The sequence below is a fragment of the Myotis daubentonii genome, chromosome 1 (genome assembly GCF_963259705.1).
Source record: "Myotis daubentonii chromosome 1, mMyoDau2.1, whole genome shotgun sequence".
In the NCBI taxonomy this organism is placed as follows: domain Eukaryota; kingdom Metazoa; phylum Chordata; class Mammalia; order Chiroptera; family Vespertilionidae; genus Myotis; species Myotis daubentonii.
In genome coordinates, this window is record NC_081840.1 from 91695803 (window position 1) to 91721812 (window position 26010).

Below are 26010 nucleotides of genomic sequence, written 5' to 3' on the forward strand. Positions count from 1 at the left end.
AATGTTGTGGTCACTATTCCCACTTATTTCTTGTTATTCCTTAGGTAGGAGAAGCAACTTTCCCCTTTTTTCCCCCTTTTTTCACACATAATTTGAGTTGGTCCTAAACCTTTTCATAAGTCATTGTTCCAGATTGGAGTGCCTTTCCCATCTACTCTAATAAACTATCCCATCCTCTTTTGGTTTTATATATTTTTATGGTACTTTGTGTCTATAAATACCTGATTCAAACCTTGACTAAATTAAAGAAAAAATGCATTTCAAAGTTTATTCTGAATCAAACCTCTTCAGAACAATAGCCATTCAGTACAATATAACAGTTTGTGAATTTTATAACCTATTATGTTCCAACTAATTTACAATTTTTTCATGTCTTATTTATTCACTCCCATTTTTACACATACTAACGTTTAAGTTCCTTTCATTAACTTTAACCACTAATTTGGGAAACTGCCAACACTTCATATTATGTGTATTATCTGTAAAAATTATTATTGCTTATTATCCAACACCCAGAACCTGGCACTTTGTATGTGCTCAATAAATACCTGATGTCTGAGTGAATAAAATAAAATATTTGGTGTCTGAAGGAGTTAACGTGACATAAAAACAATACTAACCTGGAGAACAAGAGAACCACATTTGAATTACTAACAGCTAATTAACTATGCCAGCCGTTCCTTGTTTCATCACAGAGGTACACGAATTTAAGTCTTCACTTTTGTTGTTGTTAATTCTGGAAGGTTCAACATTTTGTCTTAATGAACGTTAGCATCCAGAGCTCTTTCTAGTACTTAAGTCAAAAAGGTTACACTAACTTTTGGTGGAAACTTTTGGTCCGCTTTAGCTCGTGTTAACCACGCGGTTTTCCTCCTCTAACCCGACGGGGTTTTGTGCAGACAACATGTCCCATATTTTGCTTTCGCAGAGCGCGCCTGTCGACCGGGCCCCGACAATCGCAGCCCCGGGGGAGCGGCCCTGGAAGACTACTAGCACCGCCCCCTTCGTCTCCAAACTCCCCGGAGGCCTTCCCCAGCTCGCTCCCTGCCCCGGGAGACCCCGCCCCGCGCCCCGGCGCCGGCACGCGCATGCCCGGTGCGCGCCGTGAGCCCTACGGGGAGCGCCTGCTGCTGGCTTCCCCGAGGGCCCCCGCGCGCAGTGCGCCCGCTCCCTGCGCTGCGCCCCGCCCGATGGTTTGCGGGTGCGCGCACCTCCTCGCGCGGGAGAGCCGGGCCAGCGAGCCGCGATTGGCCGGCGGGCGGCTGTGTGTCCGGCCGAGAAACTCTGGGCGAGCGCCCCGCGTCGGCTGGGGGCGGGCACGGGCTTATCTCAGGTAAACGGGTTTGCTGGGAGGTCGGGCGCTCGGAGCGGAAGGGGGGGCTGAGAACCGCGCTGGCGGTGCCGCCGCAGCCTCCTCCGAGAAGGTGAAGGGGCGGCGCGGGACCTGCGCCCGGGAACGTTGGCCCCGTGCGGCCGGAGGGCAGGGGCTCCCTGGAAGGTCAGTCTCGTGGGGGTCCACACGTCGTCTTTCTGGGTCTGATCTAGGCATCTTCGCTGACTTCCCGTTAGAGTTAGCATTTTATTCAAGGGTGTTTTGTTTGTTTTCCCTTAAGTGGCAGCGAGCTAGAGGGTATAGTCCTGGTTCAACCTATGATAGACCCTGTGCCCTTGAGAGTCACGTCATCTTTGTATTTCATTTCTAACTCTTGTAACTTTCGGCAAAGAATGCGGTGCTTCTTTAGGTACACTGAGCCATGCCTTAGAAAAGTACTGTTTGCATATTTTTTGATACAATGTTTCTTGGCCCAAATTTCTCTAACTGGAAGATGACATCACGCAACAGAATTTGTAAAGTACTTTAAGCTGCATGGATGGAAGGAACTGGATAAACAGAAGATAACAGCATTAATAGACAGGATAGTAGAAAGAAAAACTTTCCACAAGAACCGACTTTTTTTGAAAAGCTCATTTGAACATTTTGTGGAAATGAAATCACCATAATTAGTAGGCAAAGGTAAACCAAAACAATAGGGCCAAACAAAATTACTTTTAAAGGAGGTTTCCCTTTCTTCCTCAGATAATTTTAATATACCATCACGAGGTGTTGGCTTGTCAAAGTTTCTCCTTGGGATCTAGTGTGAAACTAAGCTACATATTCCTTTGGGAAATCTATGCAACAGTCTACCAAGAATATTGATGAAAACAAAGCTGACTTCTGTATTAGGTAACAGGAATTAAAGGTATCACATTGGTGAGCGATGATGATGACAAGTCAGAGAAGTGAATGGGAGATGTGCATAATTGTCCTTCAAAGACAGAGTTCATGCAATTTTTTTTGTGTGTTAATTTTTAAAGGGCAATTGACCTCCAGAAAAGTGCATGAATCATAAGTGTACAGCTCCCTGAATTTTCACAAAGTATATCCAGTACCTAGATCAAGGAAAAGCATCATTTGCCTCCTGGAAGGCCCACTTTGTGCCCCTTTCCAAAGATAACCATTATCTTGATTTTTAACATCATCTATGAATTTATCTATTATTTACTTTATGTAAATGGAATCATACAGTATGTAGTCCTTTGTGTCTCACTTTGCCCATATTGTATTTGTGAGACTTTATACAGTTATGTGGCAGTAGTTTGTTTTTTCTTATGCTGTATGGTATTCTACCCAGTTTTTGGCTATTACCAATAGGACTGCTATGGACATTTTTATAAGTATTTTGGTGAACATATGTATACATTTCTGTTGGATATATCCATATCCAACATATAATGAATTTTGGAGATTAACACACTGGTTGAATTGCTGTATTATAGGATATGCAGGTATGTATTTTTGGTATAACTTCCAAAAAGTTTTTCAAATTAATTGTGTTAAGTAACACTACTTTTTAGCAATGCTTGAGAATTCTGGCTCCTCCAAAAGCTTACAACAGTTAGTATTATCTTGCTTATTTTAGCCTCTTTGGTAGGTATATAATATATAGTGATATCACTTTGGGGTTTTCCCCTGATTTCCCTAATGACTAATAATACTTAACACCTTTTCATATGTTTATTGGCCATTTGGCTATCCTTTGTTGAAGAGGTTATCACATTTTATGTAAAGAGCCAGAAAGTAAATATAGGCAGTCCTGGTTTTGTAGCGTTTCAGTTAAAGCAGTACTTGGTGATCCTAGGGCTGCCCGTATTTTAGGCTTTCCTTCCTTCTTTCCTTTCTTTTTTGCCTGCCTGTTTGCTTGCCTGCTTATCTCCCTCCCTTCTTTCTTGTTTTACAGTTTTCTAACCCTTGCTATGTGGAAAAATGTTCAGAAATGATTCTTTAATCTTTTCATTGGTGGTGGTGAAATCATTAACTGAGATAGAGTATATTGAAAAAGTATAAATACATAAATAGTATTAAGTAATATGTACGGTAGTATTTTAGGGTTAAATTTTAAATCCCTACACATCCTTTCTTTGCTTTTTACCAGTTTTACCTCAAGACTAATTAGAGATCTGTTTGAGACTTCTTTAAATTGTTCTTATTGCTCCTTTCCTTTCTCCCATCCCTTTAAAACTGAGGAACAAAAGAGAGGTAAGAAGTGAGAAAAGAAAGGAGACATAAGCCTTCTTTGATATTGCATAAAAGGCTAGGGAAAGGGTAACTATCCAGACAGTTCTGCAGAAAAAGTTCTAAAAACCATAAAATACTATTTACAATACTTTGAGGTGGATATTGTCTTTTGAGCTGTTCCATCTTGGGATAGCTTGATTGAAAAGTATATCTACTGATTGAGTATATTTATAATACGGGGAATAATAGTCAGTGGTTTGGGCCATGAAACTCAGTCGTGGCACCCCTGCCCAGAATGAAGGTCTGTCTTCCTGAAGTGCCCCATTGGGCTGTCCAGGTCATCTGCTCGCTCTTTGGGCTCCCTGCCTTTCACTCTGTACCAAAAGTATCAAAAAACTTTCAAAAGTATCACTTTCTTTGATTACTGTTTCAGCCTATGTTAACATTTTAAGCCAACACTTTCTTTTTCTTTAGGTGGTTTGTAGAAGTGAATTTAGGTGTATATTTAGATACTAGTGGCCGGTGCATGAAATTCGTGCACGGGCCTAGGGGGTGTCCCTCAGCCTGGCCTGCACCCTCTCCAATCTGGGACATCCCTCTCGCAATCCGGGACTGCTGACTCCTAACTGCTCACCTGCCTGCCTGATTGCCCCTAACCATTCTGCCTGCTGGCCTGCTTGCCCCCAACTGCCCCCCTGCCGACCTGATCGCCCCCAATTGCCCCCCCCCCTTGCTGGCCTTCTCACCCCCAACTGCCCCCCCTACCAGCCTGATCCCCCCAACTGCCCCCCACTGCCGGCCTGCTCACCAACAACTGCCCTCCCCGCCGGCCTGCTTGCCCCAACTGTTCCCCACCCTTCGCCCCCCCCCGCCAGCCTGATCACCTCCAACTGCCCTCCCCTCCTGGCCTGATTGCCCTTAACTACCTCTGCCTTGGCCCTGCCACCATGGCTTTGTCCGGAAGGTCTCTCGGTTTAATTAGCATATTACCCTTTTATTAGTATAGATATGCTAAAACTAATGAGAAGCTTGCAGGTAATCTCCATCAATATAATTTTTCTTTTATATGGGTAATTGAATTTTTCCCGTCTTACTTGATTGTTATACAAACACAGATTTAAGATAAACCACTAGGCATTGGCTACCACCAACAACCCACTGTTATCCTTAAGCCTTTCTTAAATAGAAATTCTGGACACAATTATGCATTTATATATATATATAATTTGACTAGTGTAAATACCTCTGCTTTATGATTGCCACACAAAACAATTGTACTTTTATGCTTTGTTTTCACTGCACTTCTTGAGCCAGAGTTGGAGTTATTACAAATTATTATGGCCCTAGCCAGTTTGGATAGAACGCCAGCCTGCGGACTGAAGAGTTGGTCCCAGGTTCGATTCGGGCCAAGGGCACATGCCTGTGTTGTGGGCTCGATCCACTGTAGGGGGCATGAGGAGGCAGCCAATCAATGATTCTCTCTCATTGATATTTCTCTCTCTCTCTCCCTCTTCCTTTCTCTCTGAAATCAATAAAGAAATGCTGGTATATTAAAAAAGGACACACACACACACACACACACACACACAACACACACAACACACACACACACACACACACACACAAACCCCCAGCAAATTGTTATGGCTGGTAAGGGGTATGTGCTGCAGAGGGGATTTTCTAACAAGTGAATTTCCCCTGCCCTCTTGGCTCCTGACCTCATATAGGAGCAAAGAGGGTATTTATGTAGTATAAATGTTGAGTGGTACTAGACCCGGATTGAAGCATCTGTATGAATAAGGATATATTTGTCAGTCCAGTCGCTGTCAAGCTTCCTAGAGTACCTACTCCCTGAACATTGCCTGCATCACAATGGGGAACAAAATTTGCCTTTCCTGGTTGAAGTTTCTATTTTTAGATACTTCATATAGGTTTACTTTGTTTGAAGTCTTTCTCTATTATTATCTTTTATCTGTTGCTTTTATGCTTTATTTCCATCAAATAATGTTATTACTAAAATGTCCAGATCCCTGTGACTGGGATGGGCAGAGGATAACTAATTTTCTTCTCACATGCAACCTACAGAGATAGCTTTAGGGTTGATGAGAGAAAAAGAGATAACGAACAACATTAATCAATTCTTGTTGCTCTTGTTAGTACTGTACAGTATTATCCTCTTTTGAAATTAATGGATTTTAAGACTTAAGGAGAGGATAGTGCTGTTTTAGGGCATTCATTGCAAAAGTAGTGGACTATAGTGAATGAGCATGAGGCATAAGAGCAGAATAAGTATGGGTTACTATCTCTCTTTGTTAACCTTTCCTGGAACTGGCTTTCTTTTGTAAAATGAGGCATTTTGACCAACTATCTCTAATAATAATAATCCTTTCCTAAAGACACAATAGGGAAGCACAGAATTTAGAATTTAGAATTTAAATGACTGTGGAGGTCATTTTGGCTACCCTCAGTTTTGTTTTTTTTTTTTCAGAAAAAAACACTGATGCCTTGAGACAGTGGTTCTCAACATTCCTAATGCTGCGACCCTTTAATACAGTTCCTCATGTTGTGTTGACCTCCAATTTCATTGTTACAAATTGAACATAATTAAAGCATAGTGATTAACCACAAAACCAATATGTAATTATATATGTGTTTTCTGATGGTCTTAGGCGACCCCTGTGAAAGGGTCATTCGACCCCCAAAGGGGTCACGACCCACAGGTTGAGAACCGCTGCCTTGAGCTGATGTATTTAGTCACATCCTTACTAAAATCCGGTTCTCCTAAATGTATCCCGGTTGCTTTTTCCATTATACTACCTGTGATAGGCACCCTTCTAAGATAATCCTGGTATTCACATTCTCTTGTAATCCTTTCCCCTGAAAGTAGACTGGATCTAGAGGCTCACTTCTAAAAGAATATGGCAAAAATCGTCAGTGTCACTTAAGAGATTAGATTACAAAAGACTACAACTTCTTTTTTGCTGGCACTCTTGCTTGCTTACTTCCATGAAGCCAGCTGCCCTGTTACGAGTTTACCTGGTTAGAGACCCACCTGTCAAAGACTTGAGGAGGGTTGGGCCTTTGTGAAAATCTCTTCCCTTACAGATTTATGTGTGGGTAATTGATTGACAATTATTGACAATTTACTGTATAATTATGAATCTGTTCTCCCTTGTAGTTCTGTTAATTTTTTGATTTATTTATCATGAGGTCATATTATTAGAAGCATACAGTTTTATAATTTGTCTGTCTTCCAATGAATTGAACCATTTTTCCTCATTTATAAGTATCTTTTTTTTTATCTCTAATAATGCTTTTTGTTTTAAAGTCCGGTCTGATTTTTTAAATAAACTTTTCATTTTGAAATAATTTTAGACTTACCAAAATGTTGCAAAAATAGTACAGAAAGTTCCTATAAACCCTTCACCCTAGTTCTGATGTTAATGCATAATCATAGTACAATGATCAAAACCAAGAAGTTAATATCGTTATAATACTATTCACTAAATTATACACTTTATCCAGACATCACTGGTTAGTGTTCTTTTTCTGTTCTGGGACCCAGTCCAGGTTTCATGTTGTATTTAGTTGTCATGTTTCCTGAGTGTTCTCTGAGCTGTGACCTCGTTTCTGATTTTGATATAGCTTTGTCAGCCTTCTTTTGGTTAATGTGTGCATAGAATTGGATTTTTAAAAATCAGCAGGATATCATTGTTTTACAATTGGAACATTTAGTATTTCAATCATTTAATCCATTCCTATTTTGCATTATTCTATTTTTACCCTCTTTGGAAATTACACATTTACCATTCTTTTAGTGGTGGTTGTAGAGACTGTTGCATCCTGGAATATATGTTTTCAGACCTTTTTGCATTTTCTTTCATGTGTATATGTATCTAAACATATAGTTTTGTTTGCTTTTTTGTTTCCTTAACATAATAATGATTATGTTTTATTATTTTATAACTATCTCTTTTTATTTAATAACTAGAGGCCTGGTGCACAAAATTCATGCACTCAGGGGTGCCCCTCAGCCCGGCCTGCACCCTCTTGCAGTCTAGGAACCCTCGGGAGATGTCTGACTAATGGCTTAGGGGAGTGGGCCTAAGCCGTCAGTTGGACATCCTTAGCACTGCTGCAGATGCAGGAGAGGCTCCCACCACCATCTCTGCGCTTGCCAGCTGTGAGCCCGGCTTCTGGTTGAGCGGCGCTCCCCCTGTGGGAGTGCACTGACCACCAGGGGGAAGCTCCTATGTTGAGCATCTGCCCCCTGGTGGTCAGTGCTTTTAATAGCAACCGGTCATTCTGCTGTTTGGTAGATTTGCATATTAGCCATTTATTACATACTAGAGGCCCGGTGCACAAAAATTTGTGCACTCGGGGGCGGGGGGTCCCTCAACCTGGCCTCTGCCCTCTCGCAGCCTGGGACACCTCAGGGGATGACCACCTGCTGGCTTAGGCCTGCTCCCCGAAAGATTGGGCCTAAAATGGCAATCAGACATCCCTCTGGCAGCCCGGCAGCCCTCAGGGGATGTCCACTTGCCAGCGGGGAGCAGACCTAAGCTGCAATCAGACATCCTTAGTGCTGCTGAGGAGGCAGGAGAGGCTCCCACCACCACTGCTGTACTGGCAGCCATCAGCCTGGCTTGTGGCTGAGCAGAGCTCCCCCATGTGGGAGCGTACTGACCACCAGAGGGCAGCTCCTGCATTAAGCGTCTGCCCCCTGGTGGTCAGGGTGTGTCTTAGTGGCTAGTCATTCCCAGTCTTTCTGCTGTTAGGGTCAGTTTGCATATTACCCTTTTACTATATAGGATTGAGGCCTGGTGCACGGGTGGGGGCCGGCCGGTTTGCCCTGAAGGGTGTCCTGGATCAGGGTGGGGGTCCCGCTTGGGTGCCTGGCCAGCCTGGGTGAGGGGCTGATGGCTATTTGCAGCTGGTCACACCCCCTTCAGGGTGGGGGTCCCCACTGGGGTGCCTGGCCAGCCTGGGTAAGGGGCTGATGGCTGTTTTCAGGCTGGCCGGCGACTGAAGCTCCCAGCCTTTCCTTTTTTTCTTTTTTCTTTTTTTATTCTGGGATTTATTCACCTTCTATAATTGAAACTTCGTTGCTGTCACTGGAGCTGAGAGCTGGCTTCAGCTCTGAGGCCTCGGCCTGCTGAAAGTAGGTATCTGGGGTTTGTTTAGCTTCTATAATTGACACTTTGTTGCTTTTGGAGATGTTGCTTTCGGAGCTCAGAGCCGGGCCGCGGCAGGCGGGGAACCTTGGCTTCCTTCATCACTGGAGCAAGCAAGCCTCCTGCTCGCTTTAGCTGCATGGCTGCCGGCCGCCATCTTGGTTGGCGGTTAATTTGCATATCACCCTGATTAGCCAATGGGAAGTGTAGTGAAGGTATGGTCAATTACCCTTTTTGTCTTTTATTAGATAGGACTAGAGGCCCGATGCATGAAATTTGGGCCTGTGAGGGAAGCCCAAGTCCTGGGTGCCTGCTGGTAGCCAGAGGGAAGCCTGGGGTCCCAGGTGCCAGAGGGAAGCTGGTGCTGGCAGCTGGGGGAAAGAAAGCCTACTCTTGCACGAATTTGTATATATATATATATATATATATATATATATATATATATAGATATATATATATATATATATATAATCTCCAAATATATGTATATGGCTAAGTGACTGTCTGACTAACCGACCGGCAGGTACATATGATGCGCTCTGGCAATCCTATCTAATAAAAGAGAAACGTGGTAATTAGCCATACCTCCGCTACCCTTCCCATTGGCTAATCAGGGCAATATGCAAATTAACGGCCAGCCAAGATGGCGGCCGACAGACAGGCAGCTTGAAGCGAACATGAGGCTTGCTTGCCTCAGTGACGGAGGACTCCAACGTTCCCTGCCTGCCGCTGCCGGCATCTGAGCTTGCAGTTTGAAACATTGTTACAAATATAGAAGCTAAACAGAACCCCAGAAACCTGCTTTCAGCCAGCCGGGATCTCAGAGCTGGAGTTGAAACAGTGTTTCGATTATAGAACCCAAACAAACCAGATACCTGCTTTCAGCAGCTAAGGCCTAAGAGCTAGAGCCACACCTCAGAGCTAAAGCTGGCCCAGAATAAAAAAAAAAAAAAAAAGAGGAGCGGTTGGAGGCTTCTATTGCTGGCCAGCCTGAAAGCAGCCCTCAGCTCCTCACCCAGACTGGCCAGGCACCCCAGTGGGGACCCCCACCCTGATCCAGGACACCCTTCAGGGCAACCAGATGGCCCCCACCCGTGCACCAGGCCTCTATCCTATATAGTCAAAGGGTAATATGCCTCCCAGCATCGGGATCAGCGGAGCCGTGAGGCTTCCCGGCACCTGGATCAGCGTGACAGGGCAGCGCCCAAACCCCCTGATCGCCCTGAGGCTCTGTGTGTGACAGGGTGCGGCGCATCATCCCCTGATCGGCCCTGCTCTGTGTGTGACAGGGTGCGGTGCCCCAACCCCCGCCCTCCCCCCCATGGGCCCTGCTCTGTGTATGATGGGGTAGAGCCATAACCTCCCCATCGGCCCTGCCCTGAGTGTGAGAGTGGCGGCGCCCCAACCCCCTGTTCGGCCCTGCTCTGTGAGTGATGGTGGGGGGGTGCCCCAAACCCCCCACGGGCCCCACTCTGTGTGTGACGGATTAGAGCCATAACCTCCCCATCGGTCCTGCCCTGAGTGTGACAGTGGCAGCGCCCCAACCCCCTGATCTGCCCTGCTCTGTGTGATGGGGGGGGGGGTGCCCCAGCTCCCCTGATGGGCCCTGCTCTGTGCGTGACAGGGTACAGAGCCCCAACCCCCCTGATGGGCCCTGCTCTGTGAGTGACTGGGGGCAGCGCCCCAACCCCCTGTTGGGCCCTACTCTGTGAGTGACAGTGGGCACCACCCCAACCCCCTGATTGACCCTGCTCTGTGCGTGACAGGGGGTGGCGCCGCAACCTCCCTATTGACGCTGCCTTGAGTGTGACTGGGGGCGGTGCCCCAACCCCCCAATCCGCCCTACACTGAGCGTGACTGAGGGTGGCATCACAACCTCCTGATCTGCCCTGTTCTGTGCATGACAGGGGGCGGCGCCCCAACTCCCCAATCGGCCCTGCTCTGAACCCGACCAGGGGCTGCACCTAGGGATTGGGCCTGCCCTCTGCCACCCGGGAGCAGGCCTAAGCCAGCAGGTTGTTATCTCCCGAGGGGTCCCAGACTGCGAGAGGGCACAGGCCGGGCTGAGGGATCCCCCTCCCCGCAGAGTGCACAAATTTTTGTGCACCGGGCCTCTAGTCCTATCTAATAAAAGAGAAACATGGTAATTGGCGTATGACCGCTACCCTTCCCATTGGCTAATCAGCGAGATATGCAAATTAACTGCCAACCAATATGGCGGCTGGCAGCCAGGCAGCTTGAAACTAACATGAGGCTTGCTTGCTTCAGTGACAGAGGAAACCAACGTTCCCCGCCTGCCTTGCCGTCCTCTGACCCTGCAGTTTAAGAAACATTGTAACAAATATAGAAGCTAAACAAAACCCCAGAAACCTGCTTTCAGCAAGCCAGGATCTCAGAGCTGGAATTGATACAGAGTTTCAATTATAGAACCTAAACAAACCAGATACCTGCTTTCAGCAACGGATGCCTAAGAGCTGGAGTCTCAGAGCTATAGCTGGCCCAGAATAAAAACAAAAAAACAAAAAAGAAAAAAAGGAGCAGTTGGGAGCTTCTCTCCCAGCCTGAAAACAGCCCTCAGCCCCTCACCCAGACTGGCCAGGCACCCCAGTGGGGACCCCCACCCTGAAGGGTGTGTGACCAGCTGCAAACAGCCATCATCCCCTCACCCAGGCTGGCCAGGCACCCCAGTGGGGACCCCCACCCTGATCCAGGACACCCTTCAGGGCAAACCAGCCTTCCCCCACCTGTGCACCAGGCCTCTATCCTAAATAGTAAAAGGGTAATATGCCTCCCAGCACTGGGATCAGCGTGACAGGGGGCAGCGCCCAAACTCCCTGATCTCCCTGCAGCAATGTGTGTGACAGTTTGCAGGGCCACAACCTCCCTATCTGCCCTGCTCTGTTCCTGACAAGGGAAGGTGCCCCAACCCCCTGATTGTCCCTGCTCTGTGCCTGATAGGGGGGAGCTCCCCAATCCCCTGATCGCCCTGTGGCTCTTTGTGTGACAGGGTGTGGCCCCTCCCTCCCCACGGGCCCTGCTCTGTGTGTGACGGGGTAGAGCCATAACCTCCCCATCGGCCCTGCCCTGAGTGTGACAGTGGCAGTGCCCCAACCCTCTGATCGGCCCTGCCCTGAGTGTGACAGTGGCAGTGCCCCAACCCTCTGATCGGCCCTGCTCTGTGGGTGATAGAGGGAGGTGCCCCAACCCCGTGATCCGCCCTGCTCTGTGTGTGGTGGGGGCGGTGCCCCAACTCCCCTATCGGCCTTGCTCTGTGCGTGACAGGGTGGAGCTCCCCAACCCCCTGATGGGCCCTGCTCTGTGCGTGACATGGGGGAGCTCCCCAACCACCTGAAGGGCCCTGCTCTGTGCGTGACAGGTGGGAGCTCCCCAACCCCCTGATCGACCCTGTTCTGTGCATGACAGGGGTGAATTACCAAACCACCTGATTGACCCTGCTCTGTGCGTGACAGGGGGCAGCGCCCCAACCCCCTGATCCGCCCTGCTCTGTGTGTGACAGGGGGCGGGGCCATAACTCCCCTATCGGCCCTACTCTGTACGTGACAGGGGGTGGCGCCGCAACCTCCCCATTGACCCTGCCTTGAGTGTGACGGGGTGGTGCCCCAACCCCCCAATTGGCCTTACCCTGAGCGTGACTGAGTGTGGCATCGCAACCTCCCAATCCGCCCTGCTCTGTGCATGACAGGGGGCGGTGCCCCAACTCCCCAATCGGCCCTGCTCTGTCCCCGACCAGGGGCTGCACCTAGGGATTAGGCCTGCCCTCTGCCACCCGGGAGCAGGCCTAAGCCAGCAGGTCATTATCTCCTGAGTGGTCCCAGACTGCGAGAGGGCACAGACCGGGCTGAGGGACCCCCCCTCACCCCAGAGTGCACAAATTTTTGTGCACCAGGCCTCTAGTCTATACTAATAAAAGGGTAATATGCTAATTAGCCCAGACATCTTCGGATGTCCTTCTGTACAAAGCCACAGTGGCTGCCTGAGCCTTGGCTCTGAGGGCTGGGCCGAGGCTCAGGCAAGCCACGGATGGCGGTTGCTGCTGTGAGGGCCAGGCCGAGGCTCTGACAGCTGCTGTGGCTGCAAGGGACAAGGCTCAGGCAGTGGCTAGCAGTGGCAGCAGCAGCAGTGTGATGTGGGCGTCGCCTTTCCCTGATTGTCTCGGTTGCCTCCCTCAGAGGGAGGCTAGAGGCAGCAGCAGCGAGGGGGTGATGGGGGTGGTGCCTTCCTCTGATTGGCCAGTCTCCTTCCACAGAGGGAGGCCAGACTGTGGTTTAGACTGTGTCCTAAGTCGTCAGTAGGACATTGCCTGAGGGCTCCTGGACTGTGAGAGGGGAGAGGTCGGGCTGAGGGACCCCCCCCCCCCCCCCCAGTGCACGAATTTTCATGCACCAGGCCTCTACTATATTTATAAAGAGCCAGGGGCAGTCACATCCAAAACAACCGAACAGACAACTGAACAGGCTGCATGGGGCGACCAGGCCAGCAGGGCGGTTAGTGAGGGACGACTAAACGACTGAACAAGCAGGCTGTGTGGGGCGACCAGGACGGTGTGTTGGGGTGGTTAGTGAGGGACGACCAAAAGACTGAGCTGCAGGCTGCGTGGGGTGACCAGGCTGGCGGGGGGGGGCAGTGAGCTGTGACCATGCCGGCAGGGGGTGCAGTTGGCGGCAACCAGGTTGGCAGGGGGGGTGGCAGTTAGGGGCAACCATGCTGGCAGAGGGGGGCAGTGAGGGGCGACCATGCTGGCAGGGGGACAGTTGGGGCAACCAGGCTGGTGCGGGGGGGAGAAGTTGGGGGCAACTAGGCCAGCAGGGGGGGCGGTTGGGGGCAACCAGGCTGGCGGGGGGGAGCAGTTAGGGGAGACCAGGTCAGCAGAGGGGGGCTGTTGGGGGTGACCAGGCTGGCAGGGGGATAGTTAGGGGCGATCAGATCAGCAGGCAGAGGCGGTTAGGGGTGATCAGGCTGGCAGGGGTGCCAGTTAGGGGTGATCAGGCAGGCAGGCAGGTGAGCAGTTAGGAGCCAGTGATCCTGGATTGTGAGAGGGATGTCCAATTGTGAGAGGGATGACCGGCAGTCGGACATCCCCTGAGGGTTCCCGGATTGGAGAGCGTGTAGGCTGGCCTGAGGGGACCCCCGCCCCCCGTGCACAAATTTTGTGCACCAGGCCTCTAGTAAATAAATAAAAAAGTGACAGCAAAACATTACCCCAAGTTCTATAACCCCAACCAAAACAACCATCATTAAACACCAGATGCATAGCATTCTGTTTCTGTTTTAGAGTGCTCAGTATTAAAATAAAACAATACAAAACAAAGCAGAAAGGTACTTATACATTTTTGTAAAATTAACACCAAGAATGAAGAAAAAAAATCTGAACGTTTCCAGGAAGAAAATGAAAATAGGCTCCCTAAATAAAATAACTAAATGAGTATGCCAGCATCTGCCTTCTTGACCAGCGTGATCATCTGGCAGAAGCGTGTTGCAGTTATTTCAAAGCTTTGGATAATAATCCTTTTCTTTTTTTAAAATTATTATGTTAGATAGAGAGGAAGGGAGAGGGAGAAAGAGAAGCATCAATGTGAGAGTGAGCCAATAATCAGCTGCCTCCTGCATGCTGGGGATTGAACCTGATACCCGGGCATATGCCCTGTCTAGGAATCCAACTGGTAACCTTTGGGTACATAAGACGACACCCAACCAACAGAGCCACACCTCCCAGGGCTGACCATAGGTTATTTAGAAGTGTTTGGGGATTTTCGAGATACCTTTCTGTTACTAATTTATAGTTTGTTTCTGTTGTAGTCAGAGAACATAATTTGTAAAATTTCAGTCTGTATAAATATGTTAAGGTTTGTTTTACGGACCAGAATAGTCATTTCTGGTAAATGTGCCATGTTCACTTGAAAAAATTATGTATTCTGCCATGTTAGGTTTTCTATAAATGTCAGGTCAAATTGATTGATATACTGAGTCTTCTATATGTTTATTAATTTTTCTGGATACTTATTCTCCTGATTGCTGAGAGAGATGTGGTGAAGTTTCCAACTATAATTAGGGATTTGTCTGATGATTTTTCATCATAACTCATGTATGATTTTGAGACTCTTGTTAAGTACTTATATATTGGGACTGTTTATGTGTTGTTAGTGAATTAAACACTTTAATGTACTTCTTTATTCTTTAGTCTTGGTAATACTTCTTGTTTTATTTGATATTAATATAACTACTTTCTTTTGATTAGTACTTGTATGCTTTTTTTCATTGTGCTCTATTATACTAAATAATGCATAATGAAGAAAGGGTAATTTGTAGGATTTTTTTCATTTTTTGTTGATAGCATTCAGAACATGTACACAAAGTGATAGAATGTTTTAGGCTGAAGAAATTTAAGAAATGGCAGGTGCAAGGAGGGCTCTCTAGCCTCCCTCTTCTCCCTGAAGCACTTCATACATGACCCTCACATGAGAGGTGCCCTCCATGTACCCAGAGGGAAGGAGCATCCTCACCTCCAAAGACAGAGGGGTAAGGATCCTTAGAGGAACTCAAAGAAACAGGCCTTGCTGTGTTTCCCCCAGTGTACTATTCTTGGCTCCTATATCCTGTGTCCTATCACGTTTTCCAGGACTTTCCGTTTTTCATCAGACCTAGTATAAAAAGGCTCAGGCTTACTAGTAAGCATTTCTTGGGTCTTTATTTCCTTGTGAAGGCTGCTTTGTCACAGAAAACTTACATTAAATAAAGGTTTATGCTTTTCTCCAGTTAATCTTCGTTGTCAGTTTAATATTCAGGTCCAGCAGGGATTTTAAGAGGATTGAGAAAAAGTTTTCCCTCTCTGATGGTGTGTATTTTATTTATGTATTCATTTATTTTAAATAATGTTTTGATCTTAGGTAGTATGAGATCATGTAATTTTATGTTAAGGTACAATGATAAAAGTGTTCCTCACATAATTAGAAAACTTTTTGCATTATTATTCTACTTGGGTGATATATGAATGGTAATTTCTATAGATGCTGTTTGTATTGGACTGTTGAAATGCTGTTTTGCATTAAGTATCAACCGTATACATGTAACCTAAAATTGTTTTAAATGTTTCAATTTCTTCTTTTTAATTAAATATTTTCTGAAGTATGACTTCTTCAAGCAGCATGTCTTGAAACTAATTAGTACTTTAATTATCTTTTAAATTTAATGTAAATTGAAGCCATTTCCTTAATTTATGTCAAATAGCTTATTACCAGCATGGGAGCTACAGATATTGTGTGATATAGCTTATGATATCCCAAAGTAGAACATTTTATTCAGTGGCATGAGCTGGCACAGTGGGCAAGATTATTCTAATTCATTTGGGTAAGGGAACTGTAGCTTGAGAAGTTCATATACAAAATCTCACTGAGTTTCTTTGTCATTCTTCACTGGTAAGAAACTCAGTTTAGGGTTTCAGCGGCTTAATGTCTATTGTCTTAATTTCATGCAAATGATTAATTTTATCTCCATTTAAATTAAAATCTAAGTTTACACCTTTAAATGCCTATGTCTTTGTTTGTTAACCATCTTAGAAATAAAATCTCATTTAGAACATTTTGCCACATGATTACTTACTGGTGGGTTTGGAAGCACCTGTTTGGTCTATGTGTAATGCACCTTAAATGTTAGAGAAATTATTTTCTTTACTAAAATTTTTTCAAAATAGTTGGTCTTCTAAAATATGTTCTTAATTTTATGTAGTACTTTATGAAAAACAAAAGACCATATTATTTGCTTATTAGTGGATAAAAATTTAGACTAGTTTTTAACATTGCCACAGTTCATGTTAATGGGATTTTAAAAAGCTGCCATAAAGATGTTCCTTCTAGTGCTGTTCATAATAGAAAACTATAATATTGTCATCAATGGAATATTAAACTATTAAAGTGGTTCAAAAATGTTTATGATATAATAGTACAAAAGAAATCAAGTATTTGTAGTATTTATATTACACCTATCTATATATCTATATATATAAAAGCCTAAGCGATCAGCCGACAGGCCGATAGCTATGACGCGCAATGACCACCAGGGGCAGACGCTGAATGCAGGAGCTGCCGAGCTGCGGTGACTTGGCAGCTGCGTTTCTCCGGTAGTGCACCCAGAACCAGAGAGGAAGAAGCTCGATTCTGGGGTGTGTCACTCGAAAACCGCCCTGTCGCAATCCGGGACCCCTCGGGGGATGTCGGAGAGCTGGTTTTGGCCCGATCCCTGCAGGCCAGGCCGAAGGACCCAACAGGTGCACAAATCTGTGCACCGGGCCTCTAGTATAAATATGTAAAACAAAAATGACAAAGCTACCACGCTAAGATTTTAAGAATATTTTATGTTTTGGTAGTGAGTGTAAGTGGTGATCTTTTTCTTCTCTTCTTTCTACTTTTGTTTTAGTGTATTCTGGACTATTTTCTATAGGATATGGTTATTTGGACAGTGCCTAGGATTATATCTCCTTTTTTTCTAACAATAGTAATCTCTACAAATTTAAGAATTCAGTACATTTGATGTTAATATTGGATCAGCTCTGACTTCTAGTGCTTATTGTAGTTAGAGTATAACCAGTGTATTTGTTTTAAAGGAAATGATTTTAAGCCCTTTCTGATCTTCTAAATGAGTTTTCCAAAGATTGAAAAGTAAGTAATTGTATAGAAACTAGAAGACCGATGCATGAAATTTGTGCAAGGGGCTCGGCACCCGCAGCCCTGGCTGCCTCGGCTAGCCCTCGCAGCTCCTCGCAGCCTCGGCTGGCTCTTGCGGCCCCTTGCAGCCCCGGCTGCCTCAGCTGGCCCTCGCAGCCCTGGCTTTATCCAGAAGGTCATCTGGATGGTCGTCCGGAAGGATGTCCAGATGGTCGTTCTACTGTTTGGTATAATTAGCATATTAGCTCTTTATTATGTAGAACATGTTTCCTGTTATTTTTAAGTAGTTAAAAATAGCTAGTTACTTTCTAAGATTTGACAATGAAGTGTAAGAGAGAGAGAGAGAGAGAGAGAGAGAGAGAGAGAGAGAGAGAGAGAGAGAGGAAGAGAGAGAGAGAGAGAGAGGGAGAATATATGACTATGTGCATATTTTTGGAATAGGGAAGAGGGGGAATTGGATGAGCTTAGAGTTAAGCACCATAGGATCACCATTGCCATTTGTTATTACAAGGAACTCCTTTAGGTTAGACTTGGAGGTTGGAAAGTGGCAGTCTCTGAGTTGTGTACTAGGATCAGAAAGACTGTGTTGCCCTAATAACCCCCAAGTTGAGACTTAAAACAATGCAAGTTTATTTCTCACCCATATAGAATTTGGTTTACAGATCAGAGTACCTTTTATCTTGTGATGCCACTGTTTCAAGTATGATTTTCAAGGTTATTGCAGGAGGGGAAGAGAGGGCTATAGGATCTCATAGGATACCTGGAAGATGAGTCTTGAAATTGGCATATTGGTGTGTCACTTTTGTCCACGCTAGTTTTGCTACGACTCAGTCACATGACTCAAATATAAAGAAGGTGTAGTTTTCCTGTACATTCCGCAATAGGAGCTGCTATGGTTATAAGCCAGTCAGGTTAAGGTTTAGAAGGGGAAAAGGTAGAAGAGTAAATAATGGTTAGATCTTGTTATGAACCAAACTAGAGACCCAGTGCACAAAATCATGCATGGGTAGAATCCCTAGCAGCTACTGGCTGGTGCCTCCCTTCCCCAGCTACCAGCTGCTGGCTGGGGCCTCCCTTCTTTCCACGCCTCCCCCTGGTGGTCAGCGCACATCATAGAGAGCGAGCAAACTCCCGGTCGGTCAAACTCCTGAGGGGACATTTTGCATATTAGGCTTTTATCTATATAGATTAGGGGCCCAGTGCTCAAATGTGTGCATCTTGAAAGGAACTATGGGCCCCGAGGCTGCAGTAGGCACAGAGGCGGGTCTTGGCCCATCCTCTGTGCCCCTGCCTGGCCCTGCCTGCCATGACCCCCGGTCCCCTGTCTGCTGGCAGTCCCAAACCCCGCTGCTGCTGCTCCCACGTGCTGACGGCACTGGCCCCACTTGCACCCGCTGCTGCTCTGATCGCCCCTCAGGAGCAGGGGGAGGTGGAGAAGCCCTCAGGGGCGATTGGGGCCTGCAGCTGCTGCTCCCACCCATTGATGGCACTGAGTGATTGGGACCGGCGCTGGGCACTGGCAGTGGATGCAAACAGCGGTGCCAGCTGGGGTATGAATGGGGCCGGTGCTTGCAGTGGGTGTGAGCAGGGCTGGTACCAGCAGCAGGTGCAAGCACTGGGTGGGACCAAGGTGCGTGGGGGCAAAGAATTTTCAGTAACCACCAGAGGCTCGCCCTGATGACACAGACTGGCGTACCGTGTTGGTCTGGCACCCCCGCTCACCTGCACCACCATCCTGCCACAGCCAATGCCCGCCATGTTTTGCACACACCCTCCGGTGGTCAGTGCACATTATGGCGACCAGTTGTTCATTTGTTCCGATTGTTCTGCCGTTCGGTCTATTTGCATATTAGCCTTTTATTATATAGGATGTTTGGGCCCCCATTCATATGTTGAAACCATAACCCCCAATGTGATACTAGGATGTGGAGCCTTTGGGAGATAATTAGGATGTGATAAGATCAGGAGGGCAGAGCCTTATGAATGAGATTAGTACTCTTGTTAGAGTCACAAGAGAGCTTGCTTCCCCTCTCTGCTCTCTACCACGTAAGAATTCTGTGAGAGGTGGGCAGTTTGCAACCCAGAAGAGGACTCTTACCAGACTCAACCACTCCTGACATCCTGATCTCAGAATTCCAAGCTCTAGAACTATGAGAAATAAATTTCTGTTGTTTATAAGCCATTCAGTCTATGGTATTTTTATTAAAGCAGCCCACACGTTCTAAGACAAGTCTCATCTTTCATTACCCCAGTAGAATTTTTGCCCCCCCTAACATTACCCTCAGGACACTTGCAGCTTCGGTTCTTGGTTATTGGTGGGGTAGACACAAATTGTGCTAGGCAGCCTGAGGGAGATGGGAGCCATACAAGTTTTTCTCTAACCCAATCTTTCAGCATGTGTCTGCTCTTCTTCACCCAGGACTATAGTCCTCCTCGCCCACAAGCTTCCTTCAAGATAGCTGACACATGAATTTCTTGGTTGGTTCCTTGGGTCCATGATGCCTCTCTCTCTTTTTTAGTTTTGCTAGGTTGATTTTTTGGGGAGAGAACAAGCAATCCTTGAGTTCACTCGCTGTCTTAAGGCTTCCTAATTTCTGAGTAATTGGAGGCCTTCCTAATTTCTGATCAAAATTCACATAGGAAAATACTCCAACCTTGTCTTAACTGAAAAGGAAACAGTTTTATTTCTTATCTTCCTATAAACAATACATGATTTATTACTAGGGTCTAGGTGTGATGGTAATTTTGATAAAGCAGGAACTTTGAGCATCTAACAGTTACCAAGGATAGCAGAAACTTGTGTTGGGTTACCTATGGGATATGATTCAGGTCAAAAGTCTGCAATAATACATTAAAAACTAGTTTATTAAAGCAAGTACATTACTTCAAATTTTAAGCCTTTCATGGAATTGAAAAGGAAGAAAAATTAAAGACAATTAGATTTGATAAAGTAAGCACCCTAAACAAAGAAAAGTTAAGTTGAAAATGTTGTTAAAGTTTCCAAAATAAGCCAGCATCTTTGTCAAAAATTTTTACATTGGATTGTTCATTTAAAACATATTTTTTTGTTAAGTACTGTGCTCGACAGGCAGAAGAGATATTAATTAAAGTAGTATTAAGTCCTTAGACATTATTAAAATATTAAGGTATGATAGTCTTATTATTCATGTGAATTGACATTACAGACTAGTGGATTAAGTAACATTGATTTTACTTAAATTGACAACATAAAGAGAAATGTACTTAAATTATGTATTGAATATATGCAGAGATACAGAAATAAGAAAAATTTTAAGAGGAAAAATCTTTATGTTACTATTGATTGTTACTCTTTGTGCTGGTGCCTGATGCTAATGGGCCTTTAAAAACATATACATTTTTATTAATTTCAGAGAAGAAGGGAGAGAGAGAGAAACATCAATGATGATAGAATCATCCATCGGCTGCCTCCTGCATGTTCCCAACTGCAGGGAATTAGGGATTAGAATGTTTTTGCATTCTTTTAAGAGTTACAGGTATTTAAAAGTAGTTTTTAAAGAGGGAACTTTTAATAGTCTTTAAGTCTTTATAGCATTAAAAATTTTCAATGAACTTTTTAAATGCAAAAATTTTTAATTATGTCTTTTGTTATTGGGGAAAGGTTTACAAATAGTTTAGAAATCCTGCTTATGTTCTTTGTCTGTGTCTCCCTAGCTGTTTGTTATTATGACCACAGAAACTTTGAGGAGAGTTTTACATTGGCATTGCTTGCAGGATACCGCTCCATGCTTGTAAACTTGTGGCATGAGTTTTGTGTATTTTATTCTCTTTAAAGGAATAAGGCGAATACTGAGTTTTTCCTTTGTAGAATGAACTGCCACTATTCTTTTTCCTACGGAAAAATTTGTTAGAAGATGAAGAAATCCTGAGTGTTCAGAAATACTACTGATCAAATGGAAAGTGTTTGTTAGCATACTGATTAGGAGAAATGTTGTAATTACCTGTTATGAGCGAAAAGTTGGCCTTTTTAAGTCAGGTGTTTTTTTGTTTTTTTTAGTTTACCATGACTGAAACATAAGCTCTGGAAATGTTTATGTATTTCTCCACTAGATGGAGCTATATACTAATGTTGTACAGCAAAAAGGTCAAGTGCAGGTATCTGATGACATACTGGCATACCTCATTTTATTACTCTTCACTTTATCCCACTTTGCAGATATTTAGTTTTTAAAAAAAATGAAGATAAGACCCTCCACGATCAAAAAAATTATGACTTGTTGAGACTCAGATGACAGCATTTTTTAGCAATAAAGTATTTTTTAATTAAGGTATTTACATTTTCAAAGATACAAATGCTATTGCACACTTAATAGACTACATACATTACAGTGTAAGCATAACTTTTCTATGTACTTGGAAATAAAAAAACTTCATGTGACTTACCTTTTGTGGTAGTCTAGAACCAAACCTGCAATATCTCCAAAATATGTCTGTTTTACTAAGGATAAACTTAAGTAACCTGTCTATTCATACAATTAAGTAATTGGTCTATTTGTTGTATAATTATAGGTAAAATAGAATTTTATCCCTTAATTACATAAAACTGTTACATATACTAGTCATCTGTGGGGAATGTGTACAGTGGATTTTTCTTGGTAGAGTTGCTAATTTTCTCTTAGTCTATCCTTATACTTTGTCAGTACCCTCATGGCCAAAAATATTTTTAAATATTCAATATACAGTTGAAAGTATCATAAATGGTTTCTACTTCATGGTTTACTGGAATAACTAAAGTCCTGCATTTCCTTGGTATAAACATGCTGATTGATGCCTATGGTCTACTTAATGCCCAGGCTAGTGCATGTATCTCTTGTAGATGCTTCTGCCCCTGCTTGTTCAATTTATTTATATAGTTATCAAAAATTACTTGTGTTTGTCCCAAGACCTGTCTATATCAGTTATTTCTGTGATCATTAATTATATACTTTAATTAAATATATATAAGCTAATGGAAAGATAGAAAAGGTTTTCTTCCTATGAAAACTTAGGCGAATGTTTTAGAACACTAAATAAAAGGTGAATTGCTGACCTGGCTGGTTTTGCTAAATGGTTAGAGCACCAGCCTGTGGATTCCCAGTCAAAGGCAGGTACCTGGTTAAAGGTTTGATCCCTGGCCCAAGTCAGAGTGTGTATAGAAGGCAACCAATCAATGTTTCTCTCTCACATCGATGTTTCTCTCCCTCCTTCCTCCCTTCCTCTAAATATCAATGGAAAAAATATCCTTGAATGAGGAGTAACAACAACAAACAAAAAAGGTGAATTACTAAGAATAATTACTATCATACATTAGGTAGGAGTGAGAAAGCGGTAGAAAAAAACTGTTTTGTGGGGTAGAAAATGCTTGGAATTCTGTAAGTTCTGTATAAAATGTGCTTTTATATGACAGTGTGATTACAAATGTACAGTTTTCACATTTTGATGCTTATAATACTGATAAAAAGCTGTGTAGAAAAATTTTACATGAAAATACCAAGGGTCCTAAATTGAGTTATTTTAGAGCTTAAGAATTTATTTTAAAGTGCTTAGTAATTTTAAAATTTGTTTTTCTCGCTATTATTTCGTTCTAGCTTTATATGCTTGTTTTAACTAATATTATTTAGAAGACATCCAAATAAAAATATTAAACTAGCAAGAGATTGTCTTCCTCTAGATACACAAAACTGGCAATTTTGGTTCAGTAGTGAGTTCCTCTGCAGTAGGAGTTTCTCCTTTTCCCACTATAATTTTATGAAGGTAATTTTATTACTAAGCAAAGGTAGAAGCCTTTTCTCTAAATTTATGGAAAGAACACTACAATAGGATTCATAAGGTCTAAGTTTCATTCCTAGAATCTAGGACCTAGAACAATAAGTATTTTGTTAAATAAATAAATTGAATAGCCTTGCTTCTTCTTAGTCATAAGATTATAACCTGTTTAATGAACATCTCTTATAGCCTTATCTATAAAGTGAGATTTTATCCATTCACCCTACATTTCTTGAGTGTTATGAGTCAGAAACAACGATGAGAAATATAAGCCTCTTTCAATCAGATTGCTAAATTGGGAGAGACAGATAAGTAAGTAATTAGTATACAGTGTGACAAGTGCTCTCTTGAAGGTATGTGTAGATAGTGTAAGTGGGTAGCCCTTTTCAACCTGTAAATATTGGTCAAATATTTATTTAGTGGGGGTAGGGAGAAATAGATTTTATGATCATAAAATTATATAGAAGCAGATGAAAACACTAATTGTCTCTCACAAGTTGAAGGAAACATATCTGAAAAAGATTTTGCAAAATGTTTTTCAGTTTTCTGTACTTCTTGTTTTCATTTCTGAACCAACAATTTCTTGGGAAGCATATTTATGACATTGAAAATTAGATAATATGTTCCCAGAAAACTGCCATGAATTGCTTTCTGAATATTAACTAAGTGCAACTAAATGTGTAGTAGATGTTACTGAAGAATGTGTTTAAATTTCCAATCAGTTATAGAGTAACATATGAAAACTTTAGTTAACTGGCATCATAGATTGTGTTAAGTGGCCCTCATAGATTGTGTTACCCACTCTGCTCTTGAATCCTAACTGGCTTGGCTGCATTTAATTTGAACAGAACAAACACTTTATAATTTTGAGTTTTCCAATCCATAATCCTGGTAAATATCTCCATTTATTTAGGTTGTCTTTCTTATCTCATAATAAATTTGTATTTTTTTTCTCCCTAGGGGTTTCGCATTATTGTGATGGCAAGGATCTTAAATATAAATATTGAAAGAAATGTGAACAGCCAAGATTCTTGATTTGTGCCAGTATCAAGGGGACGGTTTTCAATATTTTACTGGTTTTAGAGGATTTTTCTTGGTTGTTGTTTAAGATACATGTTATCAAATTATATTTTATAATTGTAAGAGGGTTTTTTTTGTTGAATTTTATCAGATGCTTCATCTCTATAGATTTTGCCTATTCTTTGATTTTTTTTCTGTAATGTTAATATAATGAGTACTTTCATTTATTTTCAAATATTGAATATTTCTGTAATAGGGTAAATACAGTGTAGTTACCTGTGTGTCTGGTGCCTGGGCTCTCCTGTGATTCTCGGGGAGCATGACGTTCCTGCCAACCCACCACCATGGCAAGGGCTCTCCTATGGCTCTGTGGGCTCACAACACTCCTGCCAACCTGCTACCATGGCACAGGCCCTGAGTGTACCGAAGACTGGGCTCTCCCATGACTCTCAGGGTATGTGACCCTCCCACCAAGCCCTCTGCCTTAGCCACAGGCCCCGCACAACTGGGACCCTTCTGTGATAGCAAAAATGGGGAGACAAAGAAACAACCCCCAAAAGAAAGAAAAGGAGGAATCGCTCTCCTAAAAGTGAAGTAAATGAAATGGAGTCATGCAATATCTCAGAAAAAGAATCAGAGTAATGGTCATGCACTTCATAAACTGGATGGCGGAGAAAATAAAATCCTATCTAATAAAAGAGAAACATGGTAATTGGCGTAAGACCACTACCCTTCCCATTGGCTAATCAGCGAGATATGCAAATTAACTGCCAGCCAAGATGGCGGCCGGCAGCCAGGCAGCTTGAAACTAACATGAGGCTTCCTTGCTTCAGTGACGGAGGACTCCAACGTTCCCCGCCTGCTGCTGCAGGCCTCTGAGCTGCAACTCTAAGCAACTATGTAACAAATATAGAAGCTAAACAAAACCCCAGAAACCTGCTTTAGTCCGCCGGGCTTCAGCTAGCAGGATCGCAACATTGTAAGCAAAGGCCAGAAAACTACTTTCAGCAGCAGAGGCCTAAGAGCTGGAGCCAAACCTCAAAGCTAAAGCTGGCCCAGAATAAAAAAAAAAAAAAAGAAAAAAAGGAGCGGTTGGGAGCTTCAGTCACCCCCAGCCTGAAAACAGCCCTCAGCCCCTCACCCAGACTGGCCAGGCACCCCAGTGGGGACCCCCACCCTGAAGGGTGTGTGACCAGCTGCAAACAGCCATCATCCCCTCACCCAGGCTGGCCAGGCACCCCAGTGGGGACCCCCACCCTGAAGGATGTGTGACCAGCTGCAAACGGCCAACATCCCCTCACCCAGGCTGGCCAGGCACCCCAGTGGGGACCCCCACCCTGAAGGATGTGTGACCAGCTGCAAACGGCCAACATCCCCTCACCCAGGCTGGCCAGGCACCCCAGTGGGGACCCCCACCCTGATCCAGGACACCCTTCAGGGCAAACCAGCCGGCACCCACCCGTGCACCAGGCCTATTCCCTACGTAGTAAAAGGGTAATATGTCTCCCAGCACCAGGATCAGAGGAGCCGCGAGGCCTCCTGGCACCGGGATCAGCGTGACAGGGGGCAGCGCCCAAACCCCCGATCGCCCTGCTGCTCTGTGTGTGACAGGGGTCGGGGCCCCAACCCCCTGATCAGCCCTGCTCTGTGCCTGATAGGGGGAGCTCCCCAACCCCCTGATTGCCCTGCGGCTCTGTGTGTGACAGGGTGCAGTGCCCCAACCCCCTGATCGGCCCTGCTCTGTGTGTGACAGGGTGCGGCGCCCCAACACCCTCCCCCCCCACGGGTCCTGCTCTGT

At 44.4% G+C, this 26010-nt stretch overlaps 1 protein-coding gene across 6 annotated transcripts in view; it reads left to right on the forward strand.

Moving 5' to 3' along the window:
* The first annotated feature begins 1193 nt into the window (after positions 1-1193).
* MIPOL1 (mirror-image polydactyly 1) overlaps positions 1194-26010 on the forward strand; it is a 342087-nt gene continuing 317270 nt past the window's right edge. For 2 of the 6 annotated variants that reach the window (XM_059710871.1, XM_059710904.1), the window contains exon 1: positions 1215-1333. The gene's annotated coding sequence lies outside the window, so the exon portion shown is untranslated. Of the gene's footprint in view, positions 1334-1364; positions 1499-21603; positions 21716-26010 lie in introns of those variants that run through there. The other 4 variants (XM_059710883.1, XM_059710876.1, XM_059710910.1 and 1 more) reach the window with 4 other exon arrangements.